Source organism: Hemicordylus capensis, chromosome 5 (genome assembly GCF_027244095.1).
Source record: "Hemicordylus capensis ecotype Gifberg chromosome 5, rHemCap1.1.pri, whole genome shotgun sequence".
In the NCBI taxonomy this organism is placed as follows: Eukaryota; Metazoa; Chordata; class Lepidosauria; order Squamata; family Cordylidae; genus Hemicordylus; species Hemicordylus capensis.
This window is the reverse complement of record NC_069661.1, coordinates 74,059,383-74,084,787: the sequence shown is the minus strand read 5'-3', so window position 1 is coordinate 74,084,787 and position 25,405 is coordinate 74,059,383. Positions and strand designations below refer to the sequence as shown.

Genomic DNA, 25,405 nt, shown 5'->3' with positions numbered 1-25,405 from the left:
TGGCACACTTTACCTTTGTGTTATATATATGAACCAATTCATCTATATGCAAGTAGAATAGTCAACTACAATATGATAACTATTTGGGCTGCATATAGAGGTGTGGTTTGGATGAACCATCCCTGACATACGATTAGGAAAAAGCGCATCAGGAGGAGGGGGAAAATGTGCATGTCCACTGAATACCTATGCCTTTATCACACATAATAATAAAAGCCCTGGGTGTGCGCCCGTGTCTCTGCGCCCGTGTCTTTCTCTGCTGTTCTGGGCATGCGGCAGCGGCGGGACCGGCCCTGCCGCTGAAGCGGCCACATGGAGCCAGGCGGCCATGTGGGAGAAGGGAGGAGGAGAAACGGGGACCGGGGAGGGCAGAGGCGGCAGCGGCGGGACCGGCCCTACCGCTGAAGTGGCCGCATGGAGCCAGGCGGCCATGTGGGAGAAGGGAGGAGGAGAAATGGGGACAGGGGAGGGTGGATGTGGCAGCGGCGGGACCAGCCCTGCTGCTGAAGCGGCCGCATGGAACCAGGCAGCCATGTGGGAGAAAGGAGGAGGAGAAGCGGGGACCGGGGAGGGCAGTGTCGGCAGCAGCGGGGCTGACCCGGCCGCTGGGAAATACGTGGCAGCGGCGGGGGGTCCGGGCTGGCCCCAGGAAAGGGAAAGCCGGCAGCAACAGACTCAAAATGGCGGCTACAGCCCGAAAGACAAACAAAAAAGGTTGCAATGAACACAATGAAAAAATCAAAAGTTTGCACTAAGCACAATACCCCCTGCCCGGCAAAACACCCGAAAGGCAACACATCCTCAATAAAAAAGTGAAAGCACACAAAAAAGCAAACCCCCCCCCACAAGCCAGAAAACAGAACAGAACGAACCCCCCCCCCCCCCGCCAAGGGCGGGAAAACAAGGTCCCTGATTCATGCATGCACACCTAAAAAAAACGGACCAACGGTCGCTGCTGAGAGTGCCGCAAACACACAGAAGCTACACAACCCTACTAGCGCCCGTTATTTTAATGGGCTTAAAAATACTAGTCACACATAATTGGCTTGAGGACAAAGTATTGCCCAAACTGGTCCATTGGTTTTGGAGCAGTGAAATAAACACCCACCTCATCACCAGCACACACTGCTAAGGTAAGGGAGTGGCTCCATGTAGCTACCAGTTGCTAACTGGGCCCAAGTTTTACTGGGGGGCCTTACAGCAAGCATCAGTGATGGATATCCCCGGCATTGCTGAGCCTTTAGCAACTGCCTGAGGGTGACACCTTGTGATGCCAGGTATGTAAAGAAGGTTCTAGATCCAGTCCCTAGTATCTCTATTTAATAGGATCTTCTGCTGGCGAAAACATAGAGACTTGCCACAAGTCAAAGTAGACAATACTAAGCTAGTTGGACCAATGGACTTGACTCAATATAATGCACCTTCAAATGACCTAGGGGAGCCCTCACTCAACCTGCCTGCCGCAATCAAGTCTAATGCCAGCTGGAAAATAAGCTGAGTGGCCATGTGAATCAAACCTGTTCAGAATTATTATTTTTTACCTCAGTGAAATAGCTTTCATTTTGTATACTTCACTCCCTGCCACTGTTTCTGTTCTCCAGAGGTTCTGAGCTTTATTTCTGACTTGGCTTGTGCTTTCTATATATTTCAGTTTAGTATAATCTACTCCTTTTAAAAAATAGTTTGCTCTCTCTCTAGGTAGCTTAAACAGATCCCCAAGGTACACTGTTAGTAGCAGATCAGTCTGCTTAATTTAAATTTTCCTTGGTGATAAGCTCTTGTTAGTTTATAATCTAGCAGGAAATCTAGCATGCTATCCTATTTGTTGAAGGTGAAACTGATTAGAAATTTGAAATAAAATCATTTCTCTGAAATATCCTTTTCTACCAAAGAGGCTTAACTTATATATAAATCAGCTGGCTCTATTGTCAACCATAGCTGCAACCTACCTGTATTTTTCTGGGTGAAGATTACTTCAGACTCACAGAAATACTTGTATTAAGAAAGCAGGCCTAACATTTTTCATACTAAATAACTTTGGATTGTGACCAAGATCTTGTCCTTTCCCGTTCCCCTCATATTGTGGCATTCCAGATGTTTCTGAACTACAACTCCCATCATCCCTAGCCACAATAAATTGTCAATGGGGCTGATGGCAGTTGTAGTTCAGCAATATCTGGTGAATCACAGGTTGGGAACCCTTGAACTAGAGTAACCTATTATTTCTTTTAACAGTGCCACAGTAAATTAGATATTAATTGCCGAGTAAACTCAAGAAGCACATTTTTACACATGATCCATATTCTACCGCCACCACTACGAATACTTACATAGTGCTTTTCAACAATTTCTCAAAACAGTTTGCATAGAAAAATAAATAATAAATAAGATGCAGATTGACTGTATATAAACAGTTACAGATGCTGGTTGACATCCTAACGAAGCGCTTGTGAAAAGACATTGCACTACCATAAAATTGTTGTGCTAGACACACATGCCAATTCTGGAGCTTGGGTGTTGCACTACCACAAGCATGCTTGCTGTGGTGCTTCCCCAGATGGGATGAGCTCACCTCCAGCATCCAGAACAGGATCTTGACGCTACCTTGCAGATGTGGGATGGGGGAGGCAACAGTGAAATAAAGGGTATGGCCACCAGTGCACGGCTCCAGGGAAGAGGCTGGGAAGGCATAGATCAGGGAGCGGGGAATCCTGGTGTCTCATAAAAGCTGGAAATCTCATGATTTGGAATTTGGAGCTCTCATGATGAGGGCACTGACTATGGGGGTCTGTTTAATCCTCCAACCAATGATGAGCTGGGCCGGAAGAAAAGATGGGCTGAGGCAACTCCCAGGAGAGCCAGAGGGTAGCTGAGAGGAACATGAGGAAGGCAGGGACTCATGTGCAGTAACCACCCCGCTTTCAAAGTGAACTCTGAGCCCCTGCTGAGGGTGTTGAGGAGTGTGAGGAGAAACATTAAAACCCGCACACAGCCGAGTATGCTCTGGTGGTAAAGAGATTTAGCTCAAGAGATTATCTGGAGACACTAGGTTGATTTCAAATAAACAAATGACAATTTATTAAGAAACTGAACATCACATACTGAGAGAGACATAGACCAGCATACTAATAAAGACATAGAAAAATTGGCACTAAACTGTTCCTTCAACTGAACAGTTTTAACTAACTCTGACCAAGACAGACCTTGTAGCAATCAGCCCCTCCCTTATCCTAAAGCGGGGGTGGGGAAACTTGGCCCTCCAGCTGTCTTTGAACTATAACTCCCACCATCCCCAGCCATGGCTGGGGATGATGGGGGTTGTAGTTCAAAAACAGCTGGAGGGCCAAGGTTCCCCACCCCTGTCCTAAAGAGTGAACCAGAAGGAAACCCTGTCAGGCAGTGACCTCTAGGGATCAGCCACTCAGCACACGGTGACCGGGTCTTAGAAGGCCTGGCAGCAAGAAGTCAAGGGGTTTTTTGTTCACAGTTGGAGCCAAGCAGGGGAAGCAACTCTGCAGGAGCCTGAAGTCTCTACCATGGTTTTGATGAGTTCAGGGAAGAAGCCAGGGTTTGACTTCGGAGAAGGGTTTAGCCAGGGGACCGTGTGTTAGGTAGCTGGCGACAGATTTCTTTATTTTAGTGCTTTGCAGATCTTTACAACTGGTCTATTGTATTTTATCTGTAATGTAAGAATGTTGTACTTGTTCCCTTTTTATCCATCCAGGGCACGGCAAAAGTCTCTGTAACCTTTAAATGTGCTTTTAAAGGTTTCTTACAACTGGGGATGCTTTTTGAATTATCTTTGCAAATGGGTAACCAAGATTTAAAAGTGTACGACTCCATCAACTGGAGTGCGCTTTTTAAATTATTCTTGGAAGTTCTGTGTGTTTCTCTTTTCTAATCTGCAACTGAAGCAGCTAATGCCTCAGACCAAAGCAGTCTGTAGTCTTTTGAATAAGGTTTTCTCTTTTTATGCTTTGTAATTTCACCTGCCTCTGAGTGGATTTTTAACTCAGGAAAAAGGGGTTTTGCTCTGGTGCAGACATGCCTCAAGGTTAATTGTTCAACTACCTACCAAATTTTTCTCCTCACGCATAGGCTACATGTGGAAGGTTTTTGTATTTTTTCATTTGGTAAAGAGGAAGAGGGTCTCCCTGGACACTCACCCAAATCCAGGGAGGAGGGAAAACCTGTAAAATAGGGTGTGGTGGCAGCGTATGTTCTACCAGGTTAAGTTTAAAGGAACAGCCTTTGTTGAGCAAACAGGGCGGGAATGAATCAGCATTTTTCTTTCCCCCACCTGGACTTGCTCTGAGACAAAGGCTGGGCTTAAATCCATCATTTGCCAAATCCCCATTCATTACAGACCTATTAACAGCTCATCATGTCTCTCCTGGCTAGAAAAGGTTACTGTGGTGCTAAGAGTAATGCTTTTGAATTCTCACTTCTAACAGAGGCCATTGGGGAAGATCTGACAGAGATGAAACCAAGAAGCAACAACTTAAGACAGCTGTGGGGGAGACCCACGATTGCACTTGCACAACTTGCAGCATACCTCATTTGTTTTAACAGGAACTTTTGTGCAAAAGCGCTATAGCAAAATTCTGCAACTTCCATTTTTAGCACAACTATGCAATTTTCTTGTGCTAGAGCAACCTTGCTTGTTATAGAGCACTTCATTAGGATGTCAGCTAATTTTGAAGTAGATTGTCTCCTTCAAACTTTCAGAAGCAGCAGTAGTACCGGATACACCTCTTACAATGCTGAACTCTAAATGCTTAGAGTGCTCCTCTTTTGGGACGATCCTGATAATACAGGATTCTTTGAAGGCCTAGATGATCTAGGAGCTTTTCAAGTTCAAACTACAAATGACATTAAGCATTTTTTGTGCTTCCATCTGGGGCATTTTAAAAATATAAATATTAGCTGCAGGGGATGATCTCAATAGTCCTGATAAACCTGATGTGTGTGTGTGTGTGTGTGTGTGTTGAATGTCATGTTTGCTGACACACATAGGCCCAAACTCTGAGATTTGTTGTTCCAGTTTCTAGTGTATTGATTGTGTGTGGTTTGTGTTAGGCTCAGTGTATAGAGGCCCCCATGCAAACATGACTCCTAGCAGTATATGGATGTCGGAGGAGTATCCAGTGCAATCTTCGTTTCCCCATAGGCATATACTGTTTTATAGTTCCCATCTTTCTAAGCTCTGGGCAGTCTCATGGCATCTTTACAGGGACACTTTACTGAGAAGAGAAGGTGGAGACTTTAAGCATTTCGTAATATCTGCTTGTTTATTTGCACATATATAGGATGAGCAGGTGGAAAGCAAGTAGACACAAATGCAGGCAATGCTGGTCCTAAAGCAGCATCAGTTCTCCAAAAGCAACATCAGCACTCTTAAAGACTCCAAGACAGCTTCCTGTTTAAATTCTGTAAATTTAAAACTGATTCCCTCCCCACTCCCTTTAATTGCTACCATGCTCCCTTTACCATACCATACTTTAATTGCTACCATCAGGTAGCTTTCAAAATGCACTTTTTAGATAGAGCCTAGCATGGTGGGCTTTTAGGGGCCATTAAAGAAACATCTATTGTTCACCACCAGAAAGCAAGCTACACAACAACCCTAAACAGTGAAAGCTTTCTCCTTGCTTGACACAACAGACCTGCATGATCCATAACAATAGGAATTTCCTGCTGCTGCCTTCAGGCTTTGGAACAGCATCTCTGCATCAATGAAAAAGAAAATCTGGTGCATTGCAACTGTCTCCGCCAAGTCATGCTATTTTAGAATTAAACAAGAAGTTCTGGTAAGAACTAATCTGCCTTCTTTCCTTTCACTATAATCTTAATTGATAATTATCATCTTCACAAGTTAGCCTACTTCCGCCTCAAATGTTCATGAGTCCAACATCTTGAATTGAGGTGGATGACATCATTGCCAACTACACCATCCCTCAACTGTACTAAATGTGGTCCAAATTGGTTCCCACTTGCACCTCAAATGTTTATACAACCACCATCTTGAATTGGGGTGGATGACATTATCACAAACTACATTGTTGAGGTGTCCCTCTGTGTCCCTACAGCTGTAGCAAATTTGGTTCAAATCGTTTAGGCAGTTCACAAGATAGAACTTCCAACATCCACTCATCTGCCAACTTCAATTGGGGTGGATGGTATCAACACAAACTATGCCACTGAAGCGTCCCTATGTGTCCCTACATTTGGTTCAAATCGGTCCAGGTAGAGACATGAACACACATGGACATAAAAATGCTGGGTGATCTCATAAAAAAGCCCTGAACTAAGTTTCCAATCCCAGTAATATACCAAGGGGGTTTTCCATTACTTGGATATTTTATTTATTTTATTTTTTACATTCGTATCCTGCTCTTCCTCTGAGGAGCTCAGAGCAGTGTACATGCAGCGGTATATTTTTATCCTCACAACAACCCTGTGGGGTAGGTTACATTATATATGTAAAAATTCATGTAGGAAGAGTAGGTTAGCTTACTGAAAAGGATAGTTGCACTTGAGTAATATTTGGGTGGGACAAACTGTAGATGGTGCAGTAATGCATGGCTTATTACAGTGATGCATGACACATTACATTCAGAAGCTCTCTTAGGTTGCTACACATTTCCTCATTTTGGCATCTACCAGTTTTCCCCCCATACCTATAGTTATATTATGAATGAAGCAAGATACATATAAAATGTCGATATTTTATCAACAGGTGGCATTGTTCAAATTGTGTCACCCTCCTTGTGGTGGACCTTGAGCATGCTCACTGGATACTTCATTTAGGGTCCATTTTTGTCAACCTTGCTGGTGGCTTTGTTCTGCCCAATGGCTTTGTGTTGATATTCACTATGGCAGCTTGCCCTATAAGAAAAGGCTCTCCCTTTTTTTGGTGTGTCCTTGTGTTTTGCGGGGGGTGCTTTTGGGTGCATCCTCATCTCCTTTTGATGGAATCTCCCAATTTTCCCCATGTCTGCCCCTGATATCTCGTTTTCAGGGCAGATGTTTGAATCATTGGAGTACAATCCCTCCCTTTCTGCAGGCTCCACAGTTAAATAGCACAGCACTTGAATGTTGCCTCCATCACTGGGGATGCTAATATCATCGCTATACTGTACTTATATAATCCACATCATATTTTGGTACAATGGGGGCAATCCAGAGGGGTGAAAGCACAAGTAAATCCCATTGATATCAATGGACAGGCATGCTGACTTTCTCCAGAAGGCACCCATTTTCCAGAATAAAAGATGGATGGTGACATACACAGCAGTTGCTATCAGTGTGCTCTTGTAGTATGTGCTATATGTCCAGTAAGCATTTTTAGGTGGGAAAACCTATGTTTCAATCGTCTTTTTAATCCAGCATAACAGGGGAGAGACATTCAGTGGCACTCTACATGCTTAGCACACCTTTGTAATTAATCTCTTGTGTGTACTATATTAATAAAAAACAGTTAATTTTGAGCTGTCTTCATTTGTGCTCCCCCCCCCCCAATTCCCTTCTTCTGTCCACATCCTCTGATTTCTGCCTTTTCATGTTTAACACCTGGCATCAGAAAGAGGTGAGTTGCTGCTGCTCAGGTAGGCTGACCTTTGAGGTAAAACAGATGGAGAATTTATTATAGCTTCTTTTTTTCATGTAAGCAGTTTGAACTACTGCACATTACCTCAATAAAATGTGAAATAATACAGGAAGGATTCTGCAAAAGTGTAAGGCTAAGCCTCATCTGATACGAGAAACATCCGTAATTGGATTGTCGTTTCTAGATTTGATTTTCTGTTGACATTTTTTGCCTTGTTTTGGGAACCTTCATTCATTTCCCAGGAGGGTGGCTTACATTTGTTTTACACGTGGATTATGTACAAGGCTGCCCTGTGGCCCTGAAACCCAACAATATTTTTATTTTATTTTATTTTTATTTTTTTGTGGGGGGCGGGGGGGAATGATATGAAGCCCAAAAGGCATCTGCTCAGTAACCTGCATGTGTGAGTGGGGCAACCACGCTGCCATCTGTTGTGTTTTCTCTGTGATGGCTGTTGCCCTTAGTGTCGGTTATTGAGGGCCAGGCTCACTCTGCTTTGGAGCTTGAAAAATATTTTTAAAAGCCTTGTGTGATCTCTTGTTGCTGCCCAAGCTATATGAGAAAGATTGCTTCAATTATGGGATCACTTGTGTTGTTTTTAAGGAGAGCTTGTTTTGTTTTCATGTTGCTGAGATGAAAGTTGGCTCTGTAAAGAGGCTTTTAGAGCTCTGGCTTGTACTTCCACAATTGCCTCTCATCATTTTGATTTGCCTAATGATAATGACATTATTTACTATTTATTTTGGGTATTTAGGCCAAAAAGTCTTCTGAGGTGCCATCTGTATACTACAAAGGGAATCTGTTTCTTAACATTAAATATTACAGAATTTTAAAAAGATATAGGGACAGTTCTTTCAGACGAAATCTGCGCTGCTGTATCTCTAGACAGCACATTGTACCTTGAACATCTTTCCTCAGTTCTAGAACTCTCTGATTGGGCTCCAACTCATGCTCCTCCAGTCATGCCTAAACATATTTCACATTAGATGGCCAATTATGTTGTTTCTGCCTACATCAGTCAGTCTCTCTCTCTCTTGGATCAGATGTAACATGGAACTGCAGGTCCAATGGGCCCGTGGCTTTGTGCCTCCTTCTCCCTGCTCTCTTGTTCTGCATTTGAGTGTTGGGGAAAGCTGCCTGTCTGCAGTGAGTAAGACTGCAGTGAAGAGGTGGAGCTGGCTGTGCGGGCTTCCTTCTTGACAGAAGGACAGCTTGCAGAGCCTGTTGGGTCAGAATGAGGGAACAGCTTCCCCCCTCAACTCCAGTTCTGCAGGTCCCAAACTGCACTGCCAGTGTTGTGATGTAATTCTGGCACCACAAGAATGGTGTTTGTTAAAAAGCGGTATATAAATTGTTGTTCTTGTAGTAGTTTGCGGTGGTGACACTCCACTTTGATCAGAGGTTCAGAGTGGCAAGGGAAACCGTGGGTCACTATTCCCACAAACATATTTCTCCGAATTTGGATGGTTGGGTTAGGATACCAGAGGTGAAAGGACCTCTAGTTTCCTGTTACATCTGAACCGGGCCTCCCTCTCTCCACCCCCCCTCTCTCTCTCACACACACACACACGCACACACACACACACACACGACGCAAGTAACCAAATGGTTTGATCTCCAGGTCTCCAATCACTTGGTAAGATCATTCCACTGGGCTTCCATACTGTGCTTTGACATTGATTTACCCAAATAAAGGCATTGTTTTATTGAACCTGTAAATTTTTGTTATAATTGACAAACTTTGTTATAATTTTGTTATAGACAAAGCAGATTTTGATATTCTTTAAGATGTAATTGCCTGTTAAAATTAATGATAAGGTTCTTGCTTGGTGTGTTTGAAGCCAAAGATCAATTCGCTGGCACCTCTGGTTCAAGGATCTTCAGCAGCAGGGTTGATAAGGAGACTTCTGCTTAGCTCTTGGGTGATATCCATGGGTGGCTTTGCACACGAAGAGTTGTTTTTCTCCATGTGGTGAAGCCTACTGCAGAGAAAACCACAAGTATAGGTGTTCTGACATAGTGGCAAATCAAATGACCTGGAGCAGCCCTTCAGTGGCTGTTGTTGGTGTCTCCCTTATGTTTCTTTTTAGATTGTGAGCCCTTTGGGGGACAGGGCACCATTTTATATATTGATTATTTATTTATCTATAATTGACAAACCAGATTTGTCAATTATATATTGACAAATATAGATTGACAAACCAGAACTAAAGTGTGGAGTTCCACAAGGCTCCATACTGTCTACAATGCTTTTTAACATCTATATGAAACTTCTGGGAGAGATTTTCAGGAGGTTTGGTGCTGGGTGTTATCAATATGCTAATGACACCCAGACCTATTTCTCCAAGTCAACCTCATCTGGAAATGGCATATCTTTTCTAAATGCCTGCTTGGAGGTGGTGCCTGCTTGGAGGCGGTAATGGGCTGGATGAGGGACTGATTTATTTATTAAGTGCTGTCGAGTCGGTGTTGACTCTTAGCGACCACATAGATAGATTCTCTCCAGGAGCAGCCATTTGATAAGCAATACTTTATTAATGTCCGATTGCAGTTGTACAGGATGGGGCAGCAGCAGAAGATTGTGTCTCAACACCAGCCTGGAAAGATCTGGAAAACAGAACTATGAGATACCAGATTCTGGATGGACGCATGGGGGGCAGGGGGGCAGAGGGACCTCAAACCAAACAAAAAACTTAGTTTGGGACACATGAGTGTGATCAAGTCTCTATAATTGTTTTTGTCAAATTATGTTTGATTGTGTTAAGAGAAAACTTATACTCTGAAGTACTGTACATATTCATTGCTTAATTGTTGTTGCATTTGTAATCATGGTTATCGAAAATAGGAAAACACAACCTGCAAGTCAGGATCACACTGCAATGGTAGAAGAACCTCTCCACATTTCATAGAAAAGGTTATAAATGCACAAAATAGCATTAGGAAGATTTACAACAGGGGCAGGCATTAGGTAGCTTCGAAGCTACCAGCAGTTTCCAAGTTTATCCAAAGCAGATCTCTAGGAGTCTGCAGATCTCTAGGAGATCTCTTTCAGATCTCAAGGAGTGCCCCTTCTGCCTTCCATTTCAGCATATACTGCAAATGTGGCTGGCTGGCTGAGTAGGGGCCTTTTCACCTAGAACAGCACAGGAGCTGCGTCAATATCGAACCACATCGATAATTGCTATGTGGAATGACCCTTAGTCTGCTTTTCTTGCTGGAGGACTGAAAGTGTGATTGCTCATATGTACAATCACACGCCTGCACAAGTTGTATATCTCTAGGCCTCAGTTTTCCCTCTCTCTAAAATGGAGCTTTAAAATGCCAACACAACTTGTCCCTTTAAACATTACAAATAAAAAAAGCATTATCTGCCTTAGATTCAATGGCTGGCTTGTGGCTTATCTCTCAGGCTCATTGTTAATTGGTTGCCTTTGATTAGGCCTTTGTCCATCTCTGCTGCCCAGTTGAGGAGTTATTCTGTGGATGTAACTTAAAACAAAAAAAACCCCAAACCCAAACCCAGCTGTTGTTTTATGGCTGGCTCTGCCTACCCAAGCCAATATTTTTGATTGGCACTACTTCCTCAAGTCACTATTTTCCAATGGTAGCTCCCAATACTCTGGCAAAATAAAATAAAAAGTATCTCCCGGAAGTCTGTCCACCCCTGATGTACAGGATATATAATTTTTTGTGTGTGTTGTATTCTATTTTTATAATACAAAAATAGAATATAATTTTAATATTTCTAAATCCATTCAGAATGTGTATCTGTATTCTGAAGAGAGCTCTCATCACAAGGTGAGTTAAGGAACTGTTTCTGATTATCTAATATGTACTATTCATACAAGAGCTGATTCACACAACCAAACCAGCATATTGAATATCAGGGGGATGAATCAGGGAAAAGGTTGACATAGGATCCAGTAGCCATGTGACTTTATAACCATATAACCACTAGAAATGTTATACTGGACATGCCAAATATGCACTGGACATGCTAAATGCCATGCCTTGTACCTTTACAGTGGATATGCTAAATACTAGGAACTAAGTGATGAGCTGGCTGCATATCGAAGAAATCACAACATGCCAAATCCTACATGGATCCACAAAACCCACATTCTTGTGACATTCTTGTTTCAGCTGGTCCTTAGATCAAAAAGGGCAAAGTATACAAATGCTGGAAGTCAGAGAAATTGCTGGGAATAAATTAAAAAATGCACACCATTTTACTTGCAATTAGTGCCAAAAAAATAAGTTTAGGTCTGGATTATATTACTGGTTAATTAAGATGTTTATTGTAGTCTTATTTTAGAAGCATGTCATATTCCATACATCTGTTTCAAGTATGCACTGTATATGCACTTCAGTATACTATACTTGAGTATTCTTAAAGCAGGAACAGCCTTGTTTTTAAATCTACCACTTTAAATAGTTTCTGTTAATCCGCGCATAATGTGCCCCAGATATTATACAGAGTTCGGTATTTGAATTTGCTTGAGGGTCAAGCAGCATGGCACTTTGGCATTTTCTTTTCAGCATCTAGAACTGGCAACAGCATTCCTTAAGTTTTGAAGGTGAGCGGCAGCCACCTAGGACCCCAAATCCATGAACACATGCATGCAGCTAATCCATTGGGAGCTTGGCAAAGACTATATTTCAGAATATACTTTGGACATGCTCTCTTGCTCCTGTCAAGTTGAAAGAAGTGTAGGCAAGTAAGAAAGGCCCTTGGCAGGAAAGGATCCAAGCAGCACAGAAGGGAATATACTCAAGACAAAACAATTCTAAAAAATTTAACCTCTTTACTTCCAGAAACCAAAAACAAAATAAGGTCCAAACACAGAATGCTCCCATTTACAATTTACAAATATGTCTTCTCCTTAATAACATATTTTCTCATATTTGGTGTGTCTTATGCCACAAAATCAGAAACTTCATTATTTTACAGATTTTTTAAAAAGAGATTCCTCATGTTTAAACGGTTAGATATGAGCAAAAGGCCAAATGAATACAAATACAGTGTGAAAAATGTGTGCTTCCAATGAGACTTGATATCCTTGAATATGAAAAGTGCTTCTTGGTTCAGCATGATCAAATATGAATGTGAATTTAAAGATTACTTTATCAAAATAGATAAGTTTCCCCTTGAACAGAGCCTTTACTATACTCAGATTTCAGTTAATGACTATTTCTGTACCAGATTATAGGTATGAAAATGTCTATACAATTTGCAGTTCTGCATCTAGAAAGATTCACATTGAGAATTTGCTACATTATCTGCTTGATTGTCCTTTGTCTCATTGCATTTGGGATAATTTCTGCTAAGCATTTTAAAACACCATAGGTACTAGTGTTGTCTCCACACGCACACATCCTACCTGCCAAGATAAGTATGACAATGACTCAGAAAATAGGTTTTTGGGCTTTCACTATGGCCCAAACCCATTTGGACTTGGTAAAGTCTCGTGTTTTGGATTATGCACAAGACCAATGTATATTTTAATTTATAAGCTCCTCAAATTACTATGCAGTGTACAGATTTTGATATGGAAAACTAGAAATAGACATGTACGATTAATATTGGGACAGTTGAGAGGCCTACTCTTCACATACTTGTTAGCAAATTCTGTCATGTATACTGGGTTTATTTGATATCTAATCTATTATGTTGTGAAGGCCTCAGGAGCAGCTTTCATTTATACAAATGAAAAGGCTTTTGAAGGAAGGGAAGAGACCTGAACATTGTCTCCCCTTCCAAGCCCAGTTCACTGTGCAAAGAAGTCATCAGCTCAGGGACATGGAAGGTTTCTTGCGGACCTGCAGCCCCCTTTCCATTGCCAGAGGGCTACACATTGAGGCTGTTCTACAATCAGCCAAGACCAGGCTAAGGCAGTCAAACCCAGGTTTGTCTGCCCATGAGAACTACTGAGAGCTGCATGGCTCCCAGTGGCGCCTTGGTGGCAGACCCAGCTATGAAGCCCAGCTGTTAAATGAGGTCAAGAGAGCAAATGCTCCCTTAACCCTGTATATGTGTCAGCACTGGCTGCTTTCAGCCTGTGCAGACACTTAGGGGCTTCCGCCCATTGCTGGGGAGATCCCCACTATGCACCATGCACTCGCTGAGTGCATTGTGTAACTTCCAGGGGCTGGAATGACATGTCCCAGCCCCTGCAACTTCACACTGCCTAGGGCAGCAGCAGATCATCGGGAGCCTGTGTGGCATAGTGGTTAGAGTGCTGGACTAGGACCGAGGAGACCCGGGTTCAAATCCCCATTCAGCCATAATACTAGCTGGGTGACTCTGGGCCAGTCACTTCTCTCTCAGCCTAACTCACTTCACAGGGTTGTTGTGGGGAGAAATTTAAGTATGTAGTACACCGCTCTGGGCTCCTTGGAGGAAGAGCAGGATATAAAATGTAAATAATAATAATGATGATAATCTGGGCGCACAATCTGCACACCCAGCAACTGGGACCTGGCTGTCTGCAGGAGAGCTAAGCTTCTATAGCCTTCCTCCCTGTGTACTGTCCTGCCCAGGTCCCTGATCATGAGAAAGGGCCCATCATATAAGCTACTGTCAGGTAGTCAATCTCCATGTTTTCAGACAAGGATCCTTCTTGGCCTACTTGGAGGGTAGTAGATGCCAGGGAATGTACCAGGGACTTAGTAGTGCATGCAAAGAATGTGCCCTATCACTGAGCTATGAACCCTTCCTAGATAGTGGGGAAAGGGAACTATCTTTCAGATATTTTATTATGTTTACTGCTATACTGTAGTCATATATTCAGGGGCGTATCTAGGGTAGGGCAGGCAGGGCACGTGCCCCAGGCGCCACTTGAAGGGGGGCACCATTTTGTAAAATTAATTTTTTTTAAAAGGCTGCCAAAAACAAAATGGCCACCACGCATGCTCAGATGGCCTCTGTGAGGCCCTAGAGGCCAGCGGGGGGAGGGGGAACCTTTGCAGACCCCCCACGGCCTTTAGGAAGACCCCTGAAGGGGCTACAGGTAAAATTTTTTTTTTAAAAAAAATTCATATAATATAAGACACTGTACACATATTCAGATTGGCACCATGTACAGAGAATCAGGGCTTGTGAATACTGAGCTGAAGTTTATGAGCTAGGATTGTATTCATTTGCTCTTACTTTGCTTCTTGTGATAAGTGAGTTAAATGTGATGTCTTAATAATATGGCTATTAATGGTGAGTTTTTCTTTGAATCAGTGTGAAATCCGTAGTATTAAGGCCCACTGGAAATTTCTTGCTCCCTTTCTCTCATTTTAACTGTCTTTCTGAAATACTAGAATATATTCCGAGCAGTGACATAGTTTACTCTGCATATCCTTTAATTATTTTCAGAGTATCTGGGAAAAGTCAAATTCTCCATTTATTTTTAAAACTTATGTAATGGTGATGCTACAATGCATAGTAGAGAATTAGACAGGTACTTCTGTTTAGTTTTCCAAGTACACCTCCAGATAGTATTTGGGTATTTCATGAGCCGCAGCATACTGAAATTTGTAGTTCTCCAGCATTTTTTGGTCTGGCTACGTCCACTGCTAAATAGTTTTTGAAATATTAAAAGATTAATGATCTTGATTTGTATTTTTGAGCTGATATTATGGTAAAGTTATCTGAAAGATGGGTGTCAGATGTCTGGACAGGGGGCGCAATTTCAGTGCTTGCCCTAGGCGCTATTTTCTCTAGATACGCCTCTGCATATATTTCATCTGCGTAAACCCCAACATAATGATTTATAAACATTATGCAGGTACAGTTCCATTTCAAATGAGAATACACACAGTCTTAAAAGTTCTCAACATACATTTTGCTTTCTTCGGTCTTTGATTTCTTTCTTGTTTAATAGGCAGAGGTAGGGCTGGTGGTCTGCAAGCAATCATTTCATATCTTTACTCCATTTCACTAAATATGTCCTTTATATTTTTCAGCTGGACAAATGAGAATATATCCTTAAAATAAGCTCTCTTTCTGGAGGCAGATTATCTTCCAGAAATACACTTGCTGAATGTGTGGTACATTTCAGCCAATAATAAGCTCACCCTTAGTTGGCCATGAGTCTTTACCTTTCAGAAGTCTATATCTTCACTCAAAAATCTACCCAGAGCAGCAGCTTATAAGAGATTTCTCTGGACATTTATAGATATCTTTACTACACACCAGTCTACAAAGCACAATCTGCTACTGGCTAGAATAATTTAAACATTGGTAAAATAGTCTTAATAAAAAAGTAGACATGCTTCGAGTTCTTACTTTTGCTTTTTAATACAAGCTCTCATTCAGCTTATGGTTTGTAAATGTGACTCCCAAACGTCTTTATAATGCAAGTTTTTGAACTTGCTTCTCTCTGTGTCATAGGAGACTAGCTAGAGAGTTCTGGCTGAAATATTATGAGAAGGGTGTGAAGCTGTTTTGTGTTACTAAAGATATTTCCATTCAGCAGCAGTACCGCCACCAATATATTTGGCATTTGTATAGCCCTATCAATTGCTTGAGGCATTCCACAGCTACTAGAGTCTTGTAATCATTGTCAGTACTTTCTCATATGTCAGGAATTCTTAATCTTGGGTCCATGGAAAATCATTGCTGCACTGAATTTAATTTGCTTCCTGGTGCGCCAGAATGAAGTTCTTGAAAACAATTATCCTTGAAGACAAAGTTCTTGAAAACAAATTTATTAAATAAATAGTTAGTTGGTGTTTTTATGGATGCTTTTATCTGGTTAAATTCTTGGTTTGTTTTATGCTTGGTTTGTTTTATGTTGTAAACTGCCTATAGACTTCGGTAGTGGGTGATATACGAATTTATTACATAGATAGATAGATAGATAGATAGAGAGAGAGAGAGAGAGAGAGAGAGAGAGAGAGATATCTTGGGTACTTCCCCCCTCTAATTTGTTTTGGAGCCTCATGAAAATATATTATATAAATGGGGTGGTGCTCCATGAGTAACACTTGAGGATCTGAGGAGTCCATGGTTCAAAAAGGCGGAGAACCCCTACCATGTTAAAAATATGAAGAAGAATGACATGCCTGAGACCACTTAAAAGCAGAGACAAGATATATTACTACCACTACTACTGTTACTAATACAAATATTTATATACCACTTTTCAACACATATTTTGAAAGCATTTTACATAAATTCCATCTATCTATCTATCTATCTATCTATCTATCTATCTATCATCTATCTATCTATCTATCTTATTTTTATTCCACCTGATATGTACATATCTAGGCGGTGTACAAAATTTAAAACAATATTTAAAAATCAGCACAGATTAAAATACATGAAATAATTAAAACAGTAGCATAAAACAATTAAAACAAATTATTAAAATTAATTCTAATTAAAAGCCTGTGAGAACAAGTGAGTCTTGATGGTCTTCCTGAAAACAGACAGAGAAGGAGATGCTCTTATTTCATCAGGGAGCATATTCCAAAGACCTGGGACAGCCACAGAGAAAGCTCGGTCCTGGCTTGCCACCAAACAAGCCAGTGGCAACCATAACCGGATCTCTCCAGAAGATTGTAACAGGTGGCAGAGTTCATGACAGAGGAGGTACTCTCTTAAATACCCTGGACCCAAGCCATTAAGGGCTTTATAGGTATTAATCAGCACCTTGTATTTCACCCAGAAACATATCAGCAGCCTGTGTAGTTCCCGTAAAACCAGTGTTATGTGGTCCCTCCGAGTTGTCCCAGAGACCAATCTGGCTGCCGCATTCTGTACCATTTGTAGGTTCCAGACTATGTACAAAGACTGCCCCATGTGGAGTGCATTACAGTAGTCAAGCCTGGAGGTTACCAGTAGGGATGTGCATAAAACCGGTTCTCCCGGTTCGGTTCGGGTCCGAACCGGGTCCGGACCGGACCGGGGTGGTTCGGTTTTGGTTTTGCCAGACCACCCCCCCGGTCCGGTTCGGTTTCGAACCGGTTCGGATCCGAACCGAACCGGTTCGGATCACAAAAAGTGGCTGGTTTTGAAGGGGACATTGTGTTCTACCTGCCACCCAAATTTCAAGTCGATTGGACCTTCCTCTGATTTTTTACAAATTTTTTTCAAAAAATAAATTTTTGCCCATAACTCACAATGTGGAGCCCTTAGGGGCAAAAAAGCTGGGGTGGGTGGTAGCCACCCATGGGTGTCCTCCACCCCAAAAATCCCAAGGCAATTGGTGGCTCCTAGTATTATTGGTGAATTTCTGAAGAAAAATTTTTTTTCCATTGGCTAGAATGGGGGTTCGGGTCTGCCCCAGACCCACCTCTGTGGGGTGGCAGCACCCCCAAAGTGGGTCCGGGGCCATGGCAAAAATGCCCTCAGTCCCTCCCAGCAATCCCCGTAGAGATAGGAGTGATGGTTCTGTTGTTTTTCTGAGGTATTCTGAGTGTAGATTCTATGATAGCTTATGAGATTTCCAATGAGACACCATGAATCCACTCTCATTTGCTATCACAGAATCCACACTCACTCAGAACACCTCAGAAAAACAACAGAACCATCACTCCTATCTCTACGGGGATTGCTGGGAGGGACTGAGGGCATTTTTGCCATGGCCCCGGACCCACTTTGGGGGTGCTGCCACCCCACAGAGGCGGGTCTGGGGCAGCCCCGAACCCCCATTCTAGCCAATGGAAAAAAAATTTTCTTCAGAAATTCACCAATAATACTAGGAGCAACCCAACAATTGCCACCCCATCTTTTTGGCGCCTCTCTCTGGGCGCCCTAACACGTAACACCTAGTCAGTCCATCTTAATGCCTACCTACTACCACCACTCCTATCCAAGCAAGTAAGAGGAGGACACTCAGAGAGACAACACCCACTCTCTGATCTAACAAAAAGGCCACAGCTGTGCTGCCTGCCAGCACAGCAGCAGCAGCGGAGCAGCACACTAAGCACAAGAGCAGCACACACAGAGAAGAAGCAGGAGGCGGAGCAGCAGAGCAGCAGACCTGCTGCTCCGCATGATGGGTGACGTGATGCCCAAAGAAACCACCGCCTCACTCAGTGCCTGCCACTGACTAGGCCCGACAGACAGAAGCCAGCCAACCTGCTCTGCTCTGCTCTGATGCTCCCCATGGATGATGCACACACACCCTACATCTGCATCCCAATGACCAGACCAGACCAGACCAAGTGCGCAGAGTCAGCACAGGCCAGCAGCCACCAGCCCAGCAACAACAACAGCTACTACTGCTACCACCACAGCCAGTGTTGCCGCTACAATAACATTCCCAGTCCAGTCACGCGCGCCACAGCCTGAGCCTAGCACACAGCCAACAGCTGCTGCCAGCCAGTGCCTGGCAAGCCCAGCCAACATGAGGAGGAGAGAGCTAACAAGTAGACGGCGCACGCACATCACCAACCCATCACGACGGCGCAACTGCAAGGGGAGAGGGCACAATTACAGGCAGGAGGAGGAGGAGGAGGAGGAGGAGGCGGGCGAGGCAATCCTAGCACAGATTTGAAAGTTTAAAATCCACCAGGACATCTTCTAGAATCTAGACTTCTGTTTTTTCTACCACCAGCTGTAGTGTCTAGTTAGTCAGTGTGCTGTGCAGCTGAGCTGAGCTGAGCTGAGCTGCATGTGAGGAAGGGTGACTGTAGCTAGTTCTTTAGTTTCAGCAGACTGAGCATTGAGCATGGGCAGTGGCCTTGGGAAGCAACACAATTACACGACACTCACCTGCTGCTGCTGGTTCTAGAAGTTGCCTCTTCTCGTCTTCACCTCTTTGTGTGTGTGTGTGTGTGTGTGTGCAGTGAGTGCATGCCTTTTGCCTTGCTGGAAAGAAATGCTTCTCTGGTCCACCACCACATATCTGCTCAAGGACACAGAGGCCCAAGGCAGAGGTGGTGGCACCAGTGTGAGTGCATGTGTGCTGGTGGTGTTTGCCACCACAGGTGTTTTGTGTGTGTATGTGTGCGCTGCTAGCTAGGAGGGGGGAGGGAGGCAGGGAGGGAGGCTGGGAGGCAGGGGGGAGGAAAGGGAAGGGGGAGAGGGATGTAGAGGGGATTGAAGGGGGGAGGGTCCGGCTCAGAGTTGGTCAGCCACATATTTGTGCACACACGTGCTCACGTGTGTGCTTCGGTGGGAGAGACCAGACTCTCATCATCTGCCAGACCGGGGTTGGGGGCAGTTGAGGCGGTGGTGGGCTGGAAGGGAGGGAGGATGGAAGGTGGTGAAGAGGAAGGGGAGAGGATGAGAGGGGAAGGATGGAGGGAGTTGGAGGGGGGAGGAAAAAAACATGTAGACAGACACACACCACACTACACACAGAAAGCATCCACACACAGAGACAGTGCTAGGCATCCATTCACACAGACAGACAGACAGACAGACACACAACAGGAAGAGACAGACTGAGCCTGCACCACACACACACACACACACAGACCCAATTCCCCCCCTGCACAGTTATCAATCAATATGTTGTGTTGGCAGCCAGTTCATTGCTATTCTGATGGTTTTGGGTTTTTTGCCATCAGCCAACATCAACAGTGACCACAATCAAGATGAACATAAGATGATAATAATTCATTCGTTTCATTTCAAAAAATCACCCAATCATTTTCTCCATGTAAACCAAGCCCCCCACACATGATTTCTGGTGACATTTTCAATAAAATCAATTCATTTGGCATTCATCATTTTGTTCTCCCTTTGTCACCTTTTTTTCTTTCTTTTGCATAATTTTGAGGCTTGATTTTGACATGGGGTTTTTAAAGAAAAAATTATTTACATGTTTATTTACATACAGTATTTACATATCTACACTGCATTTTTGAACGTATACCCGCCGCTGCCGCTAAGTCTAGTACTCCGTGGGCTGTGCTACTTTGGGGGGGTGTGCCGTGCCCACGCCAGGTCCCCAAATGCTGACAGGTGGATAGATAAAGGGCCTGTGCTGGTCAGCATTGGGTTTCTTTTTAGGTGGGCGTGGGCATTGTAAACATCTGGCCAGTCGCAGCACTACAACTACTACTACAACTGCATCTCTGTGTGGGCACACTACACGCTGCGACTGGCTGGCACGGCTCAGCATCTGTCACGTCAGCTCAGCTAGAGGTGGAAGGGGGGAGGGTAGGGATAAGCAGAGGTCGAGCCAGGCAGGTGACCAACCATGGGGCAACCCACGGTAATCACTCGCCCGTCTCAAACTCAAGCTTGGGGTAGCCCAACAAGGGGAGGTTCACCTTAAGGAAGACCAGCTGCTCCACCAGACCAGGGTCCAAGCGGGAGCGAGAGGGTGTCACCACGTCCCCGGCACGTGAAAACACCCGCTCGCTCTGGACACTGGTTGGGGGGCAGGAGAGGAGGCGCACAGCCACCACCGCCAGGTCCGGCCAGACTTGGCGGCGGCTCGCCCAGAACTGTGCGCAGTCCACGCCGTCTCCCTCCACAGGCTCCTCCAAGTACTGCGCAACGCATTGCTCAGCACTGGAGGGGGGCCTGGCAGGTCGAGCCTCCCGCATACCAGGCATGGCGCCATAGCAGAACCGCTGAAACCACTGGGCGGATCTCGAGTCGGTAGCAAATGGCTGCTGCGATGGCGCCGCCTGGGATGCCGCGCTGCTGGACTGGGAAGAGGGAGGGGAAGGGGAAGCTGACGCCGGCTGGCCGCCCATGCTGCTGCTGGGTGCGGGTTGGGCCGCGAGGGCTGCCCCCGCACCACTACCAACACCCTGGTCTCTGCGGGCCCTAGCGGCCTCCTCCTCCCTAACCTTCTCGACCAGGATGCCCTTCCACCTGGGCAAGTCGTCGGCACTCACGGCATTGCCCTTGAGGGCTGGGTGACAGAGACAAGCGAGGACATACTCCTCCCTGTCTCCCAGCACATCAACGAGCCGCTTGTCAACCCCAGACCTCAGCCTCCCAGCCAGAGCACGACCCTCTGGCGTGGTCAGAGAGATATGGAGTCCACCCATCAGCTTCTCGAGACCAACAGCTGTGGGCAGCGCCTGGCTCAAGGGAGTGGTGTCGCCACACAAGCCCTTCGTGGCAAGCTGGAAGGGCTCGAGTGCCGACACCGCCTCGGACATCTGCTTCCACTCTGCGTTCGAGAAGTCGCAGACATCCAAGGACTCGTCCCTCGCCAGGGCGACAAGGGCTCTCTCCTGCTCCAACAGGCGCTGGAACAGGAGGAAGGTGGAGTTCCACCGCGTCTCCACATCCGTAGGGATGAGATGGCGAGGAAGGCCAAGGTCATCCTGCTTCTGGCGAAGCAGTCTCCTGGACTTCTCGCTGCGGTGGAAGTGGGCGGCCAGCTTGCGGGACTTATCCACAAGCGTGGCCGTGGCAGCAACAGCACCTGCGATGGGGCGGGCCCCCTTCTCCTGGGACGCCCTCAGCTCCTTAAGGCCAAGGGCGTCCCTGACGGTCAGATGGAGCGTGTGTGCCATACACCGTATGTTCACACAGTCCATGACTGTCTCGACAGCGGCGGTAACGTTGGCTCCATTGTCGGTGACAATGAAGCCGCGGGAGAGGTGTGGACACCCGCCAATCCACTCCTCTATCTGGCGGTCGAGTACGGCCGCCACCTCCTCCGCGGTGTGCCTCGTGTCCATCGTCTCCACGTGCAGGACGGCCCACCTGTGCCGTAGTGCATCGGGAGCCGCGCCGGACCCGGAAGCATCGCCCGCGGAGGTCCCCTCACTCTCCGGTCCCCACCAGTGGGCAGTGAGGGCCAGGAAAGAAGCGTGCATCCCACTGACACTGGTCCAGAGGTCAGTCGTGAAATGCACGCTTGTCCCGGCCGGAGCTGCACGCAGCTCGGCCGACACGAGCTCCCTGCACCGGCGGTACAGGGAGGGGACCACGTTCCGGCTGAACGTCGTCCTTGAGGGGATGACGTATTCGGGAGCCAGGTATTGGAGAATACGGCGGAAGCCGTTGTTCTCGACCACCTGAAACGGCTGGTCATCGGTGGAAATCATCTCCCCTATGAGGCGGGTGAGGTGATGATGGTCCACGCGAACAATACGCTGGCTGCCCGAGGACTGCGTCCACCGCTGGACGGGCAGTGTAGCCTGCCTGCTGGCTGGCACACTGCCGCTGCCCGCCCTAGTGGCAGATGCACAAGGCGCACTAGCGCTGCCAGCCTGTCCCCTGAGACCTGGGTGGTGACGCTCTAGGTGTCTCCACATAGGCGTCGTACCCAGGTGCGCAGGGTCCCTTCCACGGCTGACAAGCATCCTGCAGTGGACACAGCGGGCGTGGAATGGGTCATCTTGAGGAACCTCAAAATGCACCCATGCACCACTGCCCTTGGCCTCCTGCGCCCTGGGCGCCGTCCTAGGCCGTTTCTCGCAGGGTGGCTGCAGTCCTAGGGGGGGGGGCGGCCGCCGCTGCCTGCCCACTGCTGCCACCCAACCCGCCCCTTCCGCCCTCCACAGCGGAGGAAGGGCCCGGCTGAACTGGCATCGGAGAGGCAGGCCTCTCCTCCACCACCTCGCCAGACCGCTCCCCACCAGAGTGTCGGGCTTCACGAGGGGGGGCCCCACTGAGCGGCGAAAGGATAGGGGGAAGGGGCCCCAGAGGGAGGGAGAACCTGGCTGCATCGCTGCCAGCCGCACGGTCCTCACCGCCCTCTACCTGCTCTTCCAACTCCACAGTCTCCTCCACCTCAACAACTGGCGGTAGCTCAGCAGCACCTGGTGCCGCCGGCGAGGAGGGACCCGCCACAGCCCTAACAGTGCCTCTGCCTCTGCCGCGATTGGCGGCAGCAGGCGTGGGGAACTGAATCCTGCTCACCAAAGATGGGGCCGGAGCAAAGAATTCTCCAATGGGGAGAACTGGGGTGTCCTCAGGCTCCCCGCGTCCTCTCCCTCCCCGTGCCGCAGGCGCACCCCGCACCTGGCCTCTCCCACCTCTGCCTGCCAGCCTTGAGCGAGCCCTGCCCGCCACACGGCGCTCAGACATGCTGCTAGGTCAGAAGGAGGGAGACTTTAGGAGGAAGGCCAGACAGGGTCAAAAAAATAATTTGGAGGGGCTTAGGGGCCAAAAAAAAGGCAGCTGATTTGGAGGCGGCGGGGGGGAAGTTTGTTTTGAAAAAAGGAAGCCAATGGGGGGGAAAGGAAGACTTTTTGATATGGGGGGGGAAGCCAATCGAAGTGAGGGGGAGGGTGTCCTTTTTGAATTTGGGAGTCAACCACCAAGCCAATTGGGGAGATGGGTCTGGGAGGGGTTTTTTTTAGAAAAATAGGGGGTTAAAGGGTGGAACCCCGGTGTGGGAGGGTGGCACGGGCAGTTGGGTGGAGTAGTTGTGGTGTGGGTGGCAAGTTTTTAGCTTTTTTGGGGGGGGGAGTGGATGGGGGGAGGGCACAGCACCTACCGGGGGTGGGGGAGGGATGCAGTCAACGCTTGGGAACCTGCAGATCAAAGGAGGAAACCCTTATTTAGTGAACTGGAACACAAAGTGTGGGTTCTGGGGGGTGGTTCAAACTCAATGCAGCCTATTTAGTGACTCTAAATTGCACACAACCAAAACCAGAACCCAGTCACACCAACACAGAGGTTGAACCCACCCACTCTGTGACTCTGCCTGCCCAATGCCATGGCAAGCAAGCAGCAGCAAACACTTGATGGCAGCCTCATGGATTGAACATCATGATCATCATCATGCGTGTGTATTGGCCCAGCATGTAGTGGCAGCATCAGAGCCCAGCCAGGACCCCACTCAGACTGCCCCAGAGGCAAGGAAGCACTCTGGCATGGCATGGGCCCAGCATGTAGTGGCAGCATCAGAGCCCAGCCAGGACCCCACTCAGACTGCCCCAGAGGCAAGGAAGCACTCTGGCATGGCATGGGCCCAGCATGTAGTGGCAGCATCAGAGACCAGCCAGGACCCCACTCAGACTGCCCCAGAGGCAAGGAAGCACTCTGGCATGGCATGGGCCCAGCAGTGGCAGCATCGCATCAGAACCCTGGACCCCACTCAGACTGCCCCAGAGGCAAGGAAGCACTCTGGCATGGCATGGGCCCAGCAGTGGCAGCATCGCATCAGAACCCTGGACCCCACTCAGACTGCCCCAGAGGCAAGGAAGCACTCTGGAAGGCACCTGTTCAAAAACCACCTGCAAGACGCATGCAATGCAACGCAACACACAGCAGCAATTTCTTTACTGGGCATGGGCATGAAGACACAAGTTTTACAACAGTACATCTCCTCTCCAAGGTTCCCTCCCTCCTCCCCACACCCAAATGCATTTCAGAATAGGGGTGTCCCTATTTAAAACCGCCAGCTAGGGAGAGAAAGGGGCAACAAAAGGTGCACAATCGCACACGCACTAACCCCTCTTCTTCCGGTCCTTCTCCTGCCGCTCACTGCTGGTCACGGATTCGCCGCCGCCAGCCAGCCACCCTGGGCTGAGACACAGCAGGGCGGCCGCACGAGGCACACAGGCAACCGGGGTAGTTCAACAACGATGGAGGGGCAGAAGTGAGGAGACAACACTGTTTGTGTCGCTCAACTCACCCCCAAGCAGAGACAAAATCAACCAAAAACTATAAAAAGAAAAAAAAACCGATGGCAGCCGCCAGGTGGGTAGGCTACTGTGTGTGGCTGCAGCTGTGGGAGAGGAGGTGGAAAGTGAAGGGGAGCAGAGAGAGAAAAGACTAAGAGAGAGAGAAAAGAGAGGGGGGGCAGGGACAAAGAGAAAGAGAGGAGAGAGAGAGAAAAGAAAGAGAGAGAGAGGAGAAAGAGAGATGATAGAGAGAAAGAGGAGAGAGGAGAAGCGCAGCGCAGCAGGGAGGGGGGATTCAGGTGT

The 25,405-nt window shown here is 46.7% G+C and overlaps 1 long non-coding RNA gene across 1 annotated transcript in view; it reads right to left on the bottom strand.

Annotated features, from left to right (window-relative positions):
• Positions 1-9,386: 9,386 nt before the first annotated feature.
• LOC128328245 (uncharacterized) overlaps positions 9,387-25,405 on the bottom strand; it is a 54,472-nt gene continuing 38,453 nt past the window's right edge. Inside the window, exon 3 of the long non-coding RNA XR_008309094.1 lies at positions 9,387-9,591. This is a non-coding gene — a long non-coding RNA (uncharacterized LOC128328245). The remainder of the gene's footprint in view (positions 9,592-25,405) is intronic.